Source organism: Triturus cristatus, chromosome 8 (genome assembly GCF_964204655.1).
Source record: "Triturus cristatus chromosome 8, aTriCri1.1, whole genome shotgun sequence".
In the NCBI taxonomy this organism is placed as follows: Eukaryota; Metazoa; Chordata; class Amphibia; order Caudata; family Salamandridae; genus Triturus; species Triturus cristatus.
The window spans coordinates 262,185,303-262,199,267 of record NC_140591.1 but is presented as its reverse complement, the minus strand read 5'-3'; positions in this window follow the sequence as shown (position 1 = coordinate 262,199,267).

Sequence of the window (13,965 nt, the reverse complement as noted above, 5' to 3'; positions counted from 1 at the left end):
GGAACAGTGCTTGCACTGAAACGTACGTCCTACCGATGCTCTCCTCCCCTGTTTTTCTGACTGCTAAGGGCACCTATTTTGTGTGTTATGAACGCGCATATACATGGTTACCCCGCGATTTTTCGGGTACCTGTTATATTGCGAATCTTTTGCCTCCAACCTTCACAGTTACTTCGGACTACCACAAAACTAGAGTCATGAGAGGCGTTATTAGCAAAGAGGATACTGCTGGTCAAGAAGCAGGAGACTTCTTTAAGGGTTTCTTGCCGTTTTGGGGACCTATGGTTAATAGTAGGAACCTAAGACAGTTGACCCGTGTGGTAGAGTCGACTGCTAATATTACTGCAAATGCCCTTGGTAATCTAACAGCTGAACTACAGGCGGATAGACTCATGACGCTGCAGAACCGTATGGTTCTAGACGTTGTTCTTGCAGATAGAGGGGGCGTGTGTAAAATTATCCATTCGAGTTGTTGCATTTTTATTCCTGACAATGCTCCAACTGTTTATCAAGCCATCTCGAAGTTGCACAAGATTTCCGAGTCCATACACGTGGACGAAGGTAATTGGACGCTCCTAGGATGGTTTTGGGGCTTGATGTCAACCTGGGGTTGGAAGATTCTAATGATCATAGGGGCTGTTGTAGCGTTTCTGTTCACGTGTTGTCTTTGTGTGCAGTGTGGTCCTGCCTTATGTGGCCTATGCGCTGCGACGTGTATAAGGCGGCCATCTGTTACCAAGGAGACATTGATGAATAGAATGATGTTCCAGCAGCATCTGAACGATCTGATGAATATTGATATAGATTTCGATCTTGACTAGTGCTTGCCTACATGAGGGCAAAAGGAGCGTCTGAGGTTCCGTGTGAGACGGGACGGCACTTTTTGAATGGTGACGAATATGGATGAGTCTGGTATCTATGAACCGCAAATGACGAGTATAGTGGGTGTACGAAGTTTCGCTATGCAGCCACGTATGGTTCGCCTTACTTTTGGGTTCGTTCATCCGAGCCCTCGGGTTCCATTTTAGATACAGCGTCCATTTTGTTTCTTGCCCTCAGGTAGCCAGCGAACGGGCTTCTTGTCCGCTTCGTGACCCCGGAACTCTTAAGCTTACACGAAGGACACGTGTTCCTTTGAGGTGACTTTTATGATGAGGGGAATAGCGCGACTAAGGCAGATGGCCCCGCTCGAGGCTCATCCTGCCGCGCCGGTCTATTGTTTTAGCCACGCATACATTAGACACGAGGTCTTTGACCCTCTATCGAGTTTCCTTTATTGCCCCCAACACTCTTTTCTAACCTGTTGTGCATCCTTGTCCTTTCCTTACATCTGTTTTCCGTCCTTCCTCTTAATGCGTTTATGGTTAGGATGGAATGTGTTTATCACGGAGGGGATATGTTTTTACAGTTGGGAACCGGCAAGACTGTTGTAATTATGTTCCGGCCTCTTGAAACATGAATGCGACCCTTTTTTTTCAGTTTATTGTGGGAACTGAGTTGTAACCTTTGTTCATCATACTGTGCTATGGCCGAAACCTGTATAAAAGGAGCGACCCACTTCTACGACTTTGAAGCAGTCTCCGAGAACCTACACGTTGTGTACTTCTTGTGACCTCTGTATCCCTGCAGTAAATAAACGCTGATCTCTGACGTCGCTGGAAGTGTCCCGTGTCTCTGTGTTTGGTACGCCAGAACAGGTAACCCACGAAGGTTTCAGGTGTTGTCCCCTGGCACCGCTGGGTCTTAAGAATAACCCAGTCCTTCAAAGGTGGCTAGTTGTTGGCAGCCCTTCAGACAGAGGTCGTCAGGTCTTGCACCTATTTCAGCCAAGGTGATCCCTGTCATATAGGACCAATGCAAAATCCTAAGCTGTATTAGTCGAAAGCGAAGTGTGATGGCTGCTTCCCTGGGGGACATTAGGGCCGACTGCCATCTTCAATGGATCCTAGGTCCTGCTGCCACTGCTCTCTAAGTTTACTAAAGGTGTCGGGCAGGTTATTACATAGTTTTTATATGTTAAAGATATGGCCATCGAGTGTAGTGGCCCGTCTAGCAATCGGTCTTCTAATGGAGATGATTCTGGTATACCTTTAAGATTTGGAAAAGCTGTCTGTAAGGCCTGTCGTATTTGTAGGTACCTAAATAGTTCCCCTTGAGCCATCTGGTAGTGTCCCCGGAGTTCCTCAAAACTAAGGATAGAACCCTTCTTAACCAAATTGCCCACCACAGAGATTCCTATCATGTCCCATTTGTCGAACCCCGGTTGGTAACATAGCATGCCTAATTTCTGGGTGCACCACAATGGCGTTGCTTTGGTGAGGGTGGCAGCACAACCCAGTCGAGAGTTCACTTGATGCCAAATCCCTAGTGTGTGTGAGGTGGGCTCAAAATATCTGCCTTTCCTGGCTTTAGAATATAGGGCTCCGAGATACCCGAGCGGTCTGTTTGGTATCTATCCAGAGCATAGGCTGGATCGTTAGGGAGGTGATACATCCAGTGGTTTACCGCTACCAGTTGTGCGGCTCAATAGTAAAGCTTAAGGTCTGGTAATGCTATGCCCCCATCATACCAACTTTTTGTTCGCTTTTTCATCACCACCCTAGGGGCCCCACCATCCCACAGCAGCATGCGGACCTCACTTTCCACTGCTGTGAAATATGCATCCGGGACACGGTCTGGGCAGTTCTGAAGAACATATAAAAAGCGCGGAAGAGCCAGCATCTTGAAGAGGGCAGCGCGGCCCACTAGGGACAGAGGCAGGGACCGCCAGTGCTTTACATCAGTTCATAGCCTGACTAGTGGGGGCGCTAAATTATGGTTGTGAAAAAGAGCCGGATCTGACGTTACAAATATTCCCAAATATCGGAACCCCTCTCTAGCCACTTCTATCTTACAGTTCACTGGAAGACGCAGGGGCTGCCCACTAAGCACGAACAATACCGACTAACTCCAATTAATAGCGTATCCAGAATATTTTCTGAAGTTTGTGAATATTTTTTAAACAGCATGTATGGATTTATACGGGGAGGCCAGGTACAGTAATATGTCGTCGCCATACAAGGATATTCGGTCTTCCTGACCCTCTGCCCATTTCAGCCCCCTTACCAGTATGTCATGACGTATCCATGCGGCGAGGGGTTCTAGAATGAGGGAAAATATCAATGGAGACAATGGACAACCCTGTCGGGTACCTCTACGTAGCGAGAAAGCACTGGACGTGTAGTTATTTACTCTCACTTGTCCCTGAATATTGGTATAGAGCAATTTAATCCACTCCAGAAACTTGCGGCCCAAATCCCACCCTGCTTAAAACCTCAAATAAGTATGGGCATTCTATAGAATCAAATGCCATGGAGGCATCCAACGACAGCACCACTGCATCTTCTGCTAAGAATTCTCTGCACGCCTTCACGTTATGGAGACGACGGATATTGAGTGCTGTGTTTCTCCCAGGCATGAAGCCAGATTGGTCAGGGTGGACTAGGGAGGAGATGACTGCCACGAGTCGCATGGCCAGGACTTTCGCTAGTATTTTAGCCTCTATGTTTATCAGCGAGATGGGCCTATACGAGCCACAACTGTCCCCAGGCTTCCCTGGCTTACGAATAACTACTATGGTAGCCAGACGCTGATCTTTAGGCAGCTGTCCCTTCTCGTAGCTTTCTTTGTACATAGCTTGTAGGTGTGGGGCTACTTGAGAGGCCGTTACTTTTAGAAGCTCGATAGGAATACCATTCGGTCCCATCGTTTTTCCAGAGTTGATTTGACCGATGGCCCGTCGAATCTCATCATCCGTGAGGTCTTCATCAAGGGTGTCCCGATCTGATTCCGAGAGTGTCAGCAAGTCACTGTCCAAGAGGAGTTGACGCGAGTCTTCTGCTGTGTATTCGGTAGAGGGGGAGTATATCTTCTCTAAGTGGTCAGCAAATGCCTCCGCTATGACCCTAGGGTGAGTAAGTGTCTCGCTACTTGGCAGTGTTAACCTGGGCACCCATCTTGTTCCCTGTTATCGGTTCTCCAACCACGCTAGGGTTTTTCTGGCCCTGTTCCCCAATTCGTACAGTCTATGCTGAATACCGTGGTGCTTGGCCATCATATGTTCTCTAGTTTTAATTCTGTACTCTTCTTGTTTAAGTGCCAAGCGATGTTGGGTGTCTTCCGATGGGCTATTCGTATAGTCTGACTCCAGTTGTTGGAGTTCGTCTTCCACCTGAACTACTAATCGGCGCTTCTTTTGAATATACCCAGTTTTTAAGGACAAGGCTTGCCCCTTCAAGACCACGTTATATGCCTCCCATATGGTTTGCGCCAAATCAACTGAGCCTAGATTTTCTTTGAAATAGTTGCCCGTTTGAATGCATAATTCCTCTTTTATGTCAGGAATTTTCAGCAGCCACGGATTTAGGACTATCGTAGTGCACGGCTGTCGTTCCCAGCGTGTGAATTCGATCCTGACCAGTGAGTGATCCGAAATGCCTCTCGGCAGGACTAGAGGATGTCTAAAGTTACCTAGTGAGGCTGTATGTGTTAGGAAATAATCGATACGAGATAAACTTCTATGTGCGTTGGAAAAGTACGTGTACTGTGAATCAGTCGGTTGTAGTGCTCGCCCAACATCAGTCAGCCCCATCGCTGTGGTAAATTCCGCAATGAGCCCCGTCGCTCTCGCTCCCGGTCGCTGTGGATGCCTATCAACTGTGTCATCCATCGTCATATTGTAGTCACCTCCCAGGATTAAGGTGCCCTTGGGAAGGTCGGTCAGTATACTACCAAGGTCTACCAGGGCTTCCTTACCCAAAGCTGGCGGCAGATATGAAATCACGTTAAGCACTCTCCCCTCCCACTGGGCCTCCAAGACTGCAAATTGTCCCCCAGGGTCCGCCCACATACGGTGCACAATAAGAGGTGTACTTCTCTTAACCAGGATACCTGTTCCCCTAGAACCTGTGGTGTAGTCGGCATGTACTAGGAGTTTGTACCCCCACCTAGTAAGGGCTTTGGTTTTATGCCCGACCAAGTGCTTTTCTTGTAGTAGCACAAGGTCTGGAGATTGTCTCTTCAAATACTATTGGACAATTCTCCTTTTGATTTTATCTCCCATCCCGTTCATGTTCCAGGTCAGAACATCTCGTATCATAGTGAAAATCTCAATACAGTAAATCAATCAGAATGAACAAGCTGCATTCGATAGTAGCGGAACCCAAGTAACTTTCCTCTGCTTATGTCCCCCGCTTCTGAAACCGGCCAAAACATCGGTATTTTGTAATATACAATTATCTTGTGTTGGCAAGTTTATCAAACATTAAGAAAATGAACACCCCTCCCTTGTCCCCTCCTCTTCCCCCTCCCTGCCCGTGGATTTAGAACTACCCACTCCCCAACTAGGCAGAACGCCTCTCTCCCCCCTGAAATGCTGAAAACTCGGGCTTAGCCAGACCCCATCCCCGCTATTTGCACATTACATCTTGTCTGTTGCAGTCTATCTATTGTCCATTCTAGTAAAATGTCTCAGGAGTGCAATTAAAACAAATGATTCAACAGTGAAATCCCCAATCAGCCACATTTGTACGTAAGTCTTAAGAACAGTCTCACCACTTCTGTGATACTTGCATTTTCGTAGGGCTACCGGAGGTCGTTCCTCATTTTCCAGGTCTATGCGGGCTCCGTCTCCTTCGCATTCATGGCAGCTGAATTACCTACAGATGTGTTCTCCAAGTTCCCCCTCTGTGGCCTGGGCCCTCCATTGCGATCCCTTCTCTGGCCCCCCCACCCTTCGCCTCCCCTCCAACCAGTCCCACGCTTCCTCCGGCGATGTGAAGAACCATGTTCTGCCATCAGATTCCACCCTGAGCTTTGCCGGAAACAGCATGGCGTATTTCACTTCCCGGAGTTCTTTTTCACTGCCTGAAAGCTGCGTCGCTGGGCCTGTACTTTGGCCGTGAAATCCGGAAAAAATGTGACTTTGTTGTTATCAATCCTTAGAGGCGGGCTGGATCTTGCCATCTGAAGTATGATATCTCTGTCCCGATAATTAAAGACACGGGCGATGAGGGTTCTCGGGGGGGAGGGCCCGGGTTTTGGCCTACCTCCTGGCACCCTGTGTGCCCTTTCTATCGAGAAGTACCACAACAGTGTTTTTGGTTGTAGGTGCGCGGTTATCAATTCCTCTACATACAAGTCGGCTGCTGGCCTAATATAAGTATGTTGTTGCGACAGGCCCGTCCTTCATACTCATCAAGTTGCTGCACCGTTTTCTCCTGTTTATGCTGTATATCAGCCACCTGCGTTTGGAGCTGGGATGTGTCAGTCTGCAAAGCTGTCGTAACAATTTTGAGTTCCTTCACTCTTTCGTCCATTTTGCGAAAGTCTGCTCCGATGAGAGATACCTCTACATTAACTGAGTCTAGAGAGGTGCATACTCTGCTTATGGCCGCCATTACTTCGTGGAGCATTGGTTCCGACCCCTGTTTGGGGGCGTTTTGCGCTTCTGTTTTGTCCATTTGGTGCGCTTCTCGGTCATCCCCTGTTTTATTCCAGGCGAATTTGGCAAGCTTGTTCTGCGCGTTGACCTTTGGACCTCTGCCTGTTGCCATGAGCACGTCTTGGAGTCTTGTGAGCTAATAGTACAATCAGGGACCACCCCTGCTATTCCCGCCGCCTACCCAGCGAGTCAAGCAATCTCGCCGTTGGCCTATCGGGTTCCCCTGGGGTCCCTACTCTCCGGCATCTAATGTTTGGGTCCCCTCTCCGTCCGAGGGCACTCGTAGAGTGTGGGGATTCCCCGACGATAGGACCTCAAGGAGCTGTGTCCCAGTCGCCTACTCTTCCCCGATATTTGCGGTTAGGCTGGATGGTAACATCGACTATCCCCACTGCCACTGTAGCTGCACAAGGACCAGAGCTGTTTCCTGGTGGTCCTGTTACCAAAGCTACTGGCCCCATGGGAGGAGTGTACACCGGGGAGGAACGGGAGCAGTCGCCTAGGATCCACGCAGGAAACTTTCCTTGAGGCAGTTCGGACAAATAGGGGTTTCCCCTCCCCTCCTCCCATGGGGCCAGTAGCTTTGGTTTATAGGGCTTGAATCTAGGAGCCATCCAATTGTGGAGTGTGACAGTGATCACGCCCACACAGTGGTACACTCTTGCCACTTTTGGTAAGAACGAAGCCCCCATTTACATATTTAGGTCCTGATGAATGCCCTGGACCCTCCTGGGCCAAGACGGCAGAAACATGTCGACCTTTAAACACAACGGTTAGGGGACACTAATTCCCCCACATACTGTCACCTGCTTTTAAACATCATATAGTTACCTTTCACATTAAAAAACACAATGAGGATAACTATAATGATTTTTAATCTCACTCACTCATACACGGGCCCCCACTTAGTTTAGAAGTGCATCCCTGTCGTCAGGTGTATGCCCGCCCTCTATCAAACCAAGGTTTTAGAGGGCGAGGACTGGTCAATGATGAAGCATGACACCAGGTGGTGTGTGAGACCAGTCCGTTACTTTTTGTGAGATGTCCCCACTCACAATATAACTCAAACCTTACAGTGATTATCACTTTAGGAGCAGCTCTTTTGTGGTTAAACATTCATAGTTGGAGGCTGCTAGCTCCTAAAACCCCGTGCCTCTTGTTCCCTCCTCCACACAGTGTGGAGCTCATGTGTTTTTGACTCCACCCCGTGGTGCCTGCCCCTTCAACGTCGGTCTGCAGTTTCTGTAGTGTGGACCCCACTTGCCCCCTCCGCCGGCCCAGTGCCTTCTTAGACCACTATCCTGATCAGCTTGTCTCAATAGGGCCTTGGTGTGCAGGCGCTTCCAAAGTCACTGCGCCACCATAGCCTGCTCTGATGCCGCCATGCTGGAACCTCCGTCCTCATCTGGTCAGCTCGATCCAACGTGTCGATATTGCATTGTTGGTATTGCAGTTGCATGCTTCTTACACAAAGCCACTCATGCAAAATATGAACCTTAATCTAGTTGATTTACCCAGCTACTGATAAATTTCCGTTAGTGCACTCCTGTGCAAACTGAAAGAAAGAGCTGCTTTTGCTCAAATGTCCAGCTTCCTCTCTCTTTTATAGTCACACTAAATTCCATTCTGGCAGTGGCTCAGAATTCACCCACATATCCACCTGAAAATAACAGCTGATACAAATGGAGCTGCCTCATACTGCCTCTGAGCTGGTCTGCCACCTATAATATAGTCTTCTACTCCAACCTACTGTAGGGTTAGGAAATTATTTTAGATTGAACTGCCTCCTACATTTCACACCCACGATACTCAGGGAATTTATTCCCCGCTAACTTAGGAATGCTGAAAGATTCAATCATCTTGCCACTCCTTATGAACCATTACCTCAGCCCATTCCCAGAACTCATCAAGTCCTTCAGTCTAAGCTTTCAGAGCTACACAGACAACATCTAGATAGTCCTCAAGCTGGAAAACCAGGTGGACTTAGAATGATCTGGCATAAACAATTGACTAAAAGCCATGAAAAAATAAATGCTAATCAACTGCCTGAAACTAGTCATTTCAAACCAAGATACTTATAGGGAGAAAATTGATGCACCACTCTACTACTCATAAGACTACAAAATGCAGCAGCAAGGCAATTACGTCACCTATACCTAGGAGACCACTTTACTCCTGCTCTCAAAATAACTGGTCTGAGTTTCCTCTTTCAAAGCACTCCATTACCCACAGGAGAATCTAAATGAAGCCACAGTGAAGCACACAGATTAGAACACTGGTCATAGAAATGGCATCCCAGTCCTCTGGTCCTCCCTTCAGGAAGATGCACACTGATGGAACGTTCTTCTCAGCCCACAAAGCAACATTTTGAAACTTACTTGCAGCAAAGATAAGAAACATCCAAAAGTTGCTTCACTCCACTTACATTTAAGCTGCGTGATAGCAGGAGGACCCTCTGAGTCTACAGGGCTAACGCTAATACACTTTCCATTCAGGTCACATTTCAAGCCAAACTTTTTCCAACAAAGCACACCCAGCTGAATAGCTTGCTACCCATCCATAAAGAATCACTCTAGGGGACAATACAATGCAATTTGTCTGTTACATGTCAAATTGAACATAATTGTTTGTGTGTTTGCCCTAACTAATGTACATTTGGAAAGGTAAATGTAATTAATTCAGAGTAATGACCATGTGCACCTACAAAGTAGAATTGAGCCTGTGAATATACAATTGCATAAAAGAACATTTAGATCAGTGAATGTAAATTCAGAGTAAAATATGCTTTCGGAAAATACTGGCACAGCATCACAGATGTATAAGGCAACTAAACAAGTACAAAATTAGCAGAACATGAAAAGCCATGGTCATTCAGGAAAAACATTACTGCATACTTATATCATTCCCCAACAAACTTTGAAAATGATGCTTATTAGGACTTCACAATGTTGTACTGTGCACTACATAATTCTAATTAGGCCATGATTACGAATACCCTGGATCTATATTACATATTACATTAGATACCAAAAGGATTTGAATTTATCAGATGTGCTAAGTAGCATCGGTTAAGTTGTGTCTAAAAAATGGGACCTGAGGCACAGATCTTAGTGTTACCTGCACCCAATGCTGCATGGCTCTGTATTTACATGGCATTTATTTGTCAGTAAAGTTTTTCCCAGGTAAAGTTCGGCAATGAAAACCTGGAGAAATATACCTGGGAAAAAGTTTAGGGTTATAGAGTTTTCGAATCCAATATGAGCTTTAGCAGGAGATATCATACATTTCAGAATTAATTGGGCCAAATGTAATCAGGGGCTTTAGCCACTTAAGTTCACATTCTAAGCATGGTACAAAGGTGTGCACTACAGCCCACACCACTTGAAAAAAATGTATGTTGAAAGATTTTGAAATGCATCTATGATGGTGCTAGCCCTAACTAATTCCAATTCTAAAAGACTATTAGTCTACAGCACATGACATGATCTGTTGAGCTCTGTGATTTTAAAAGGCAACATAACTGATGCCCGTCTGTATTCTTGAGACTATTATTTATAGTTGTTCTAATATGCAACACGTTGTAAGCTTAATATTTCTTGAAAATTGTTTGCAGTAAATATAATTTAATTTAAATATATCATTTGTGTTCTACATTACACAGGCTTGAGAACACGTTATAGTTTTGCAGGATTGTAAGTATTCTGTTGTGTTAGCCATTTTAGTAATCCCAGAAGGATGGAAGAGTAAGATGCCCTTGTAATCCAAATTCAAATCCATTTCCCGTGGGAGACTGAAGGCTCAAGCCAGGGTCGAGCTAGATACCTTGTTCTGGCTCAGATAGAGGTGCTCTTAGACTCTTACGCCCAAAACGAGCCAAGTTTCTATGAGGTTTCACACTGCCGAACTCACTCTAACCTTTGGCGGGAAGAAATAAAAACAAAGTATTAACCTTTGATGTAAATCAAGAGAAAGTGATAGCCATCTAGTGGCTGAAATTCAGAATGTGAAACCAGAAGAACAGAGATAAATCCCAGCTTCCCCACATGGTGTGATCCTAGGCAATATTTAATTTCACCATACCACCTTTTATTTCATTATTGCACATGAAATCACTTTGAAATGTGTGAGTTGTGAATGTATACTGTACAAAAAACTCTTGTGTTTGATTTAAGAAACTATAGCATTCCTACATGTATTATAAGATTCTAGGCCACATTCAGGGTGCACATCACAGCTGTCTTGCCTCCTAATTCACCAATGGCATTGCCGTTAGGGCAGAGGGAGGTGGAAATATTTTCTAAAATCATGTTTAAAAACTACTGCTCAGTGCAGTAATATAATATGATGTACTAAGATGAAAGTCTCCTGCATTTTGAAAAAACCTTTTTTTTTTTAAACTTTCATCGACTTTGTCATATTTTAACATGATGTTTGTTGCTTAATTTATATGTCAAAGTTTTTCATTGCTTGGACTGAGTACAGGCTCTTAGAGCCAATCCAGGCACTTGACTCGGCTCAGTTCTCCCTGTTAATGTGCTGACTCATCCACCTATATTCAGTTATTTGTTTCTGACGTATTTTATGATTGCACCAAGATAGCACTTCAAGAACCTTTTGTCACGATGTTATATTGTTTTTTAGCTTATGTCGCACTGCACTTTATGATTGGTCTTACACCACATAAAAACAAAACAAAGTACTGCAAATATTCATGTTGTAATGTCATGTACAATTCTATTTTCCTATAGGTTTTCTTCCCACTGTAAAATCCTTCAGGCACATCACTGACTCTGTCTACTTTGCCCTGTGATGAGCGCTTATTGGTCATTTTTTATTGCAATGGAGTGTTGCAAGGCACACCTGTTGTGTATTTGGGGATGGGGGTGATCCAGCGATCTGGGACTATTACATTTCTGCAGACAAGGCTCAATTTCATTACCCACCAAGTCCCTTCACGATGGGTTAGTGTAATTCCAAATTATACCAAATTTACCAATAACCCATTTGTATCTTCTTTCTTTGATTACCAAATTATGGCGATGCAATCTTTTTATAGTTTACAGGGTTTGGCAAACGAATACTTAGAACTCCAATACTTATAAACTAATATATTCTTCTAATAAAGACAGACTCACTTATATATTTATAAATGTTTATCCAAATAATGTGAAAATAGGCTCATCAGTACTATCATACAGTACAACCATAGATCGTCACAAGGCTAACAACATTAGAAGAGAAAATGACAAATTCATATCAATGACAATGCATAAAGGAGTGAATATGCGAAGAGACAAAAGTGTCAATAGAAAAAAATAATTTGAAAATGATTATGCAAATTCAGATTTCATTCTATACTAACCCAAATAAGAATAGAAAATCTACTCTCTGGCCATGAGAGCAGCAAGGCCCCTCAAGTCGATTTTGAAGAGGCAAAGAGTGAGTCAGGAATCAGCAGACAGGTGACAGAACAGCAAACCGACGACAACGACGATCTCCCAGCAGACAGAACCGCAACTACCAGACGCCTAAAACAACAGCCTAAGCCCCTCCCACTAGGCACCTCAATTATACCATAAAAACCCAAATGTCCAACCCACATTTGTATCTAACGAAGAATTATTCTACACTTGATTGGTTGAGGAACGGGGTGTACTATCACACCACATGTCCCATTGTCTTATTTATTAAACATGTCAACTTCCACCCCAGGAAATATAATTCAAACCACTATCTAAATGTTCTCTTCCTTCTTTGCCGGCTATGTAGCACACTTCGTAACATTTGTGCCACTCGTGCCTTTCCAGAGGAAGCGTCTCCTCTGCTCTATGAATCAAATTGTTTTCCATGCAAAGTTCTTGGCAGGCTCTCAGGATTCTTAAAGGACAAATCTTTGTCCATCTTCCTCTCCGCTTTCAAACTTCTAGTTTCTCGGTCATTATTCTTTTATTCAATTAACCCCATATTCCATGCAGAATAGGAAATCCTGCTTCTATGGAAAACATATACAGGCAATATTATTCACTTATAATGTTTTTTTTCACTATGCACCAACCCAATACTACATCTATCCATGTGCAACCCATGTTAATGTTATTTTTCCAGCGAACATTAATAACGTGCATTTAAAGCAGCATTAGTCCTTTATTTTCATTTTATCAAGAAGCATTTGCTGCCTACTTCAGTACTTTAATACACGCTTGTGGAGTAGCATTTTCCCTCACATTAGTTGTTTTACCACATAATTTTCACAGCATACCGTTAGTAAATGTTACTGATGGTTCAATCTGAGCAGGTTTTATTTCATGAAATCGCTGCTCTATCAATCCCCCTTAGATTGTTTTTTTGAGCCCTCACCAAATACCCACCAATACAAATTATCACTTATCAAAAAGCTGTTGTTCTCTCTCTTTTCAACATTATTCCATCTAGGTCTTTCATGACATCGTAATAATTTCCTTTCATATCCTCTAATTCTATCTCATCTCTCTTTCTCGTTCTTGCCCGTCTTTATTTTCAAACAAATCTTTCTTGCATTTGCAACACTTATAGATCAGATAATCCATTAATATCACTATTGCCACTGCAATGATAGGTGTTAGTATTCTCCCTAGTACACTATTTCCAAAGGTAGAAAACCAGTTACCCACAGAGGAAAAACTCTTACCAAGTTTCTCCTAAGCACCATCCACCTTCAATTCGGCCAAATCTTGATGAAAATTTGTAATATTCTTAACATACCCCTCAATACTTTTAATCTTGTCAGGAATATAGGTGCAACATTGTTGTATTTTCAACATATTGCAGACTCCACCCGCTTTTGCCAAGAACACATCAAGGGCAAGTCGATTTTGTAAAACCAGAGACCTAATCACAACCATCTCAGTATCAATCATTAAAAACCCACCAGCAGTGTCTGTTGATAAACGACAAACCACTGTGGCCAATTTTCAATTTTGTTGTTGTTGTTTAAATTTGTTTATTGGAATTTAACATTTCATTTTACAAGTTGAAATAATATCATTATAATATATTGACATGAATCTGTAGGTAGTTGAATGATAACTGTGAAAAACAGAATTCACAACCTTATTGCATATCCAACACATTAGACAAGGTACAGTAAAATATTCTGGGAGGTTCCCTCTTGCCTAACTTTTGGTTCTGTACTAGTATTCTTGCTAGAACCTGGCTGGGTGAGTTTCCCATGGTCGTGGATTGTTGTTTTATCCCCACATTTACCTTATTGTGTTATCTCATTTAATATTTAGTGAATGCGTTCCCATTTAAAAGTCATCGGTTTCGGAACAGCCGATGTAGACCTTGGGGGTGAACTGGGGAAGCTATTGGGGAGCTGCCGGAATGTATACCTGTAAAAAAAATAATTGTGTGGTTGGTTGTGTTTCCATTACACGGTGCTGAGTTGTGCGCGTGGGGGGGTGTGACGGATCGTCCTAACGTCGTGGATGGGATCACCTGGTGTG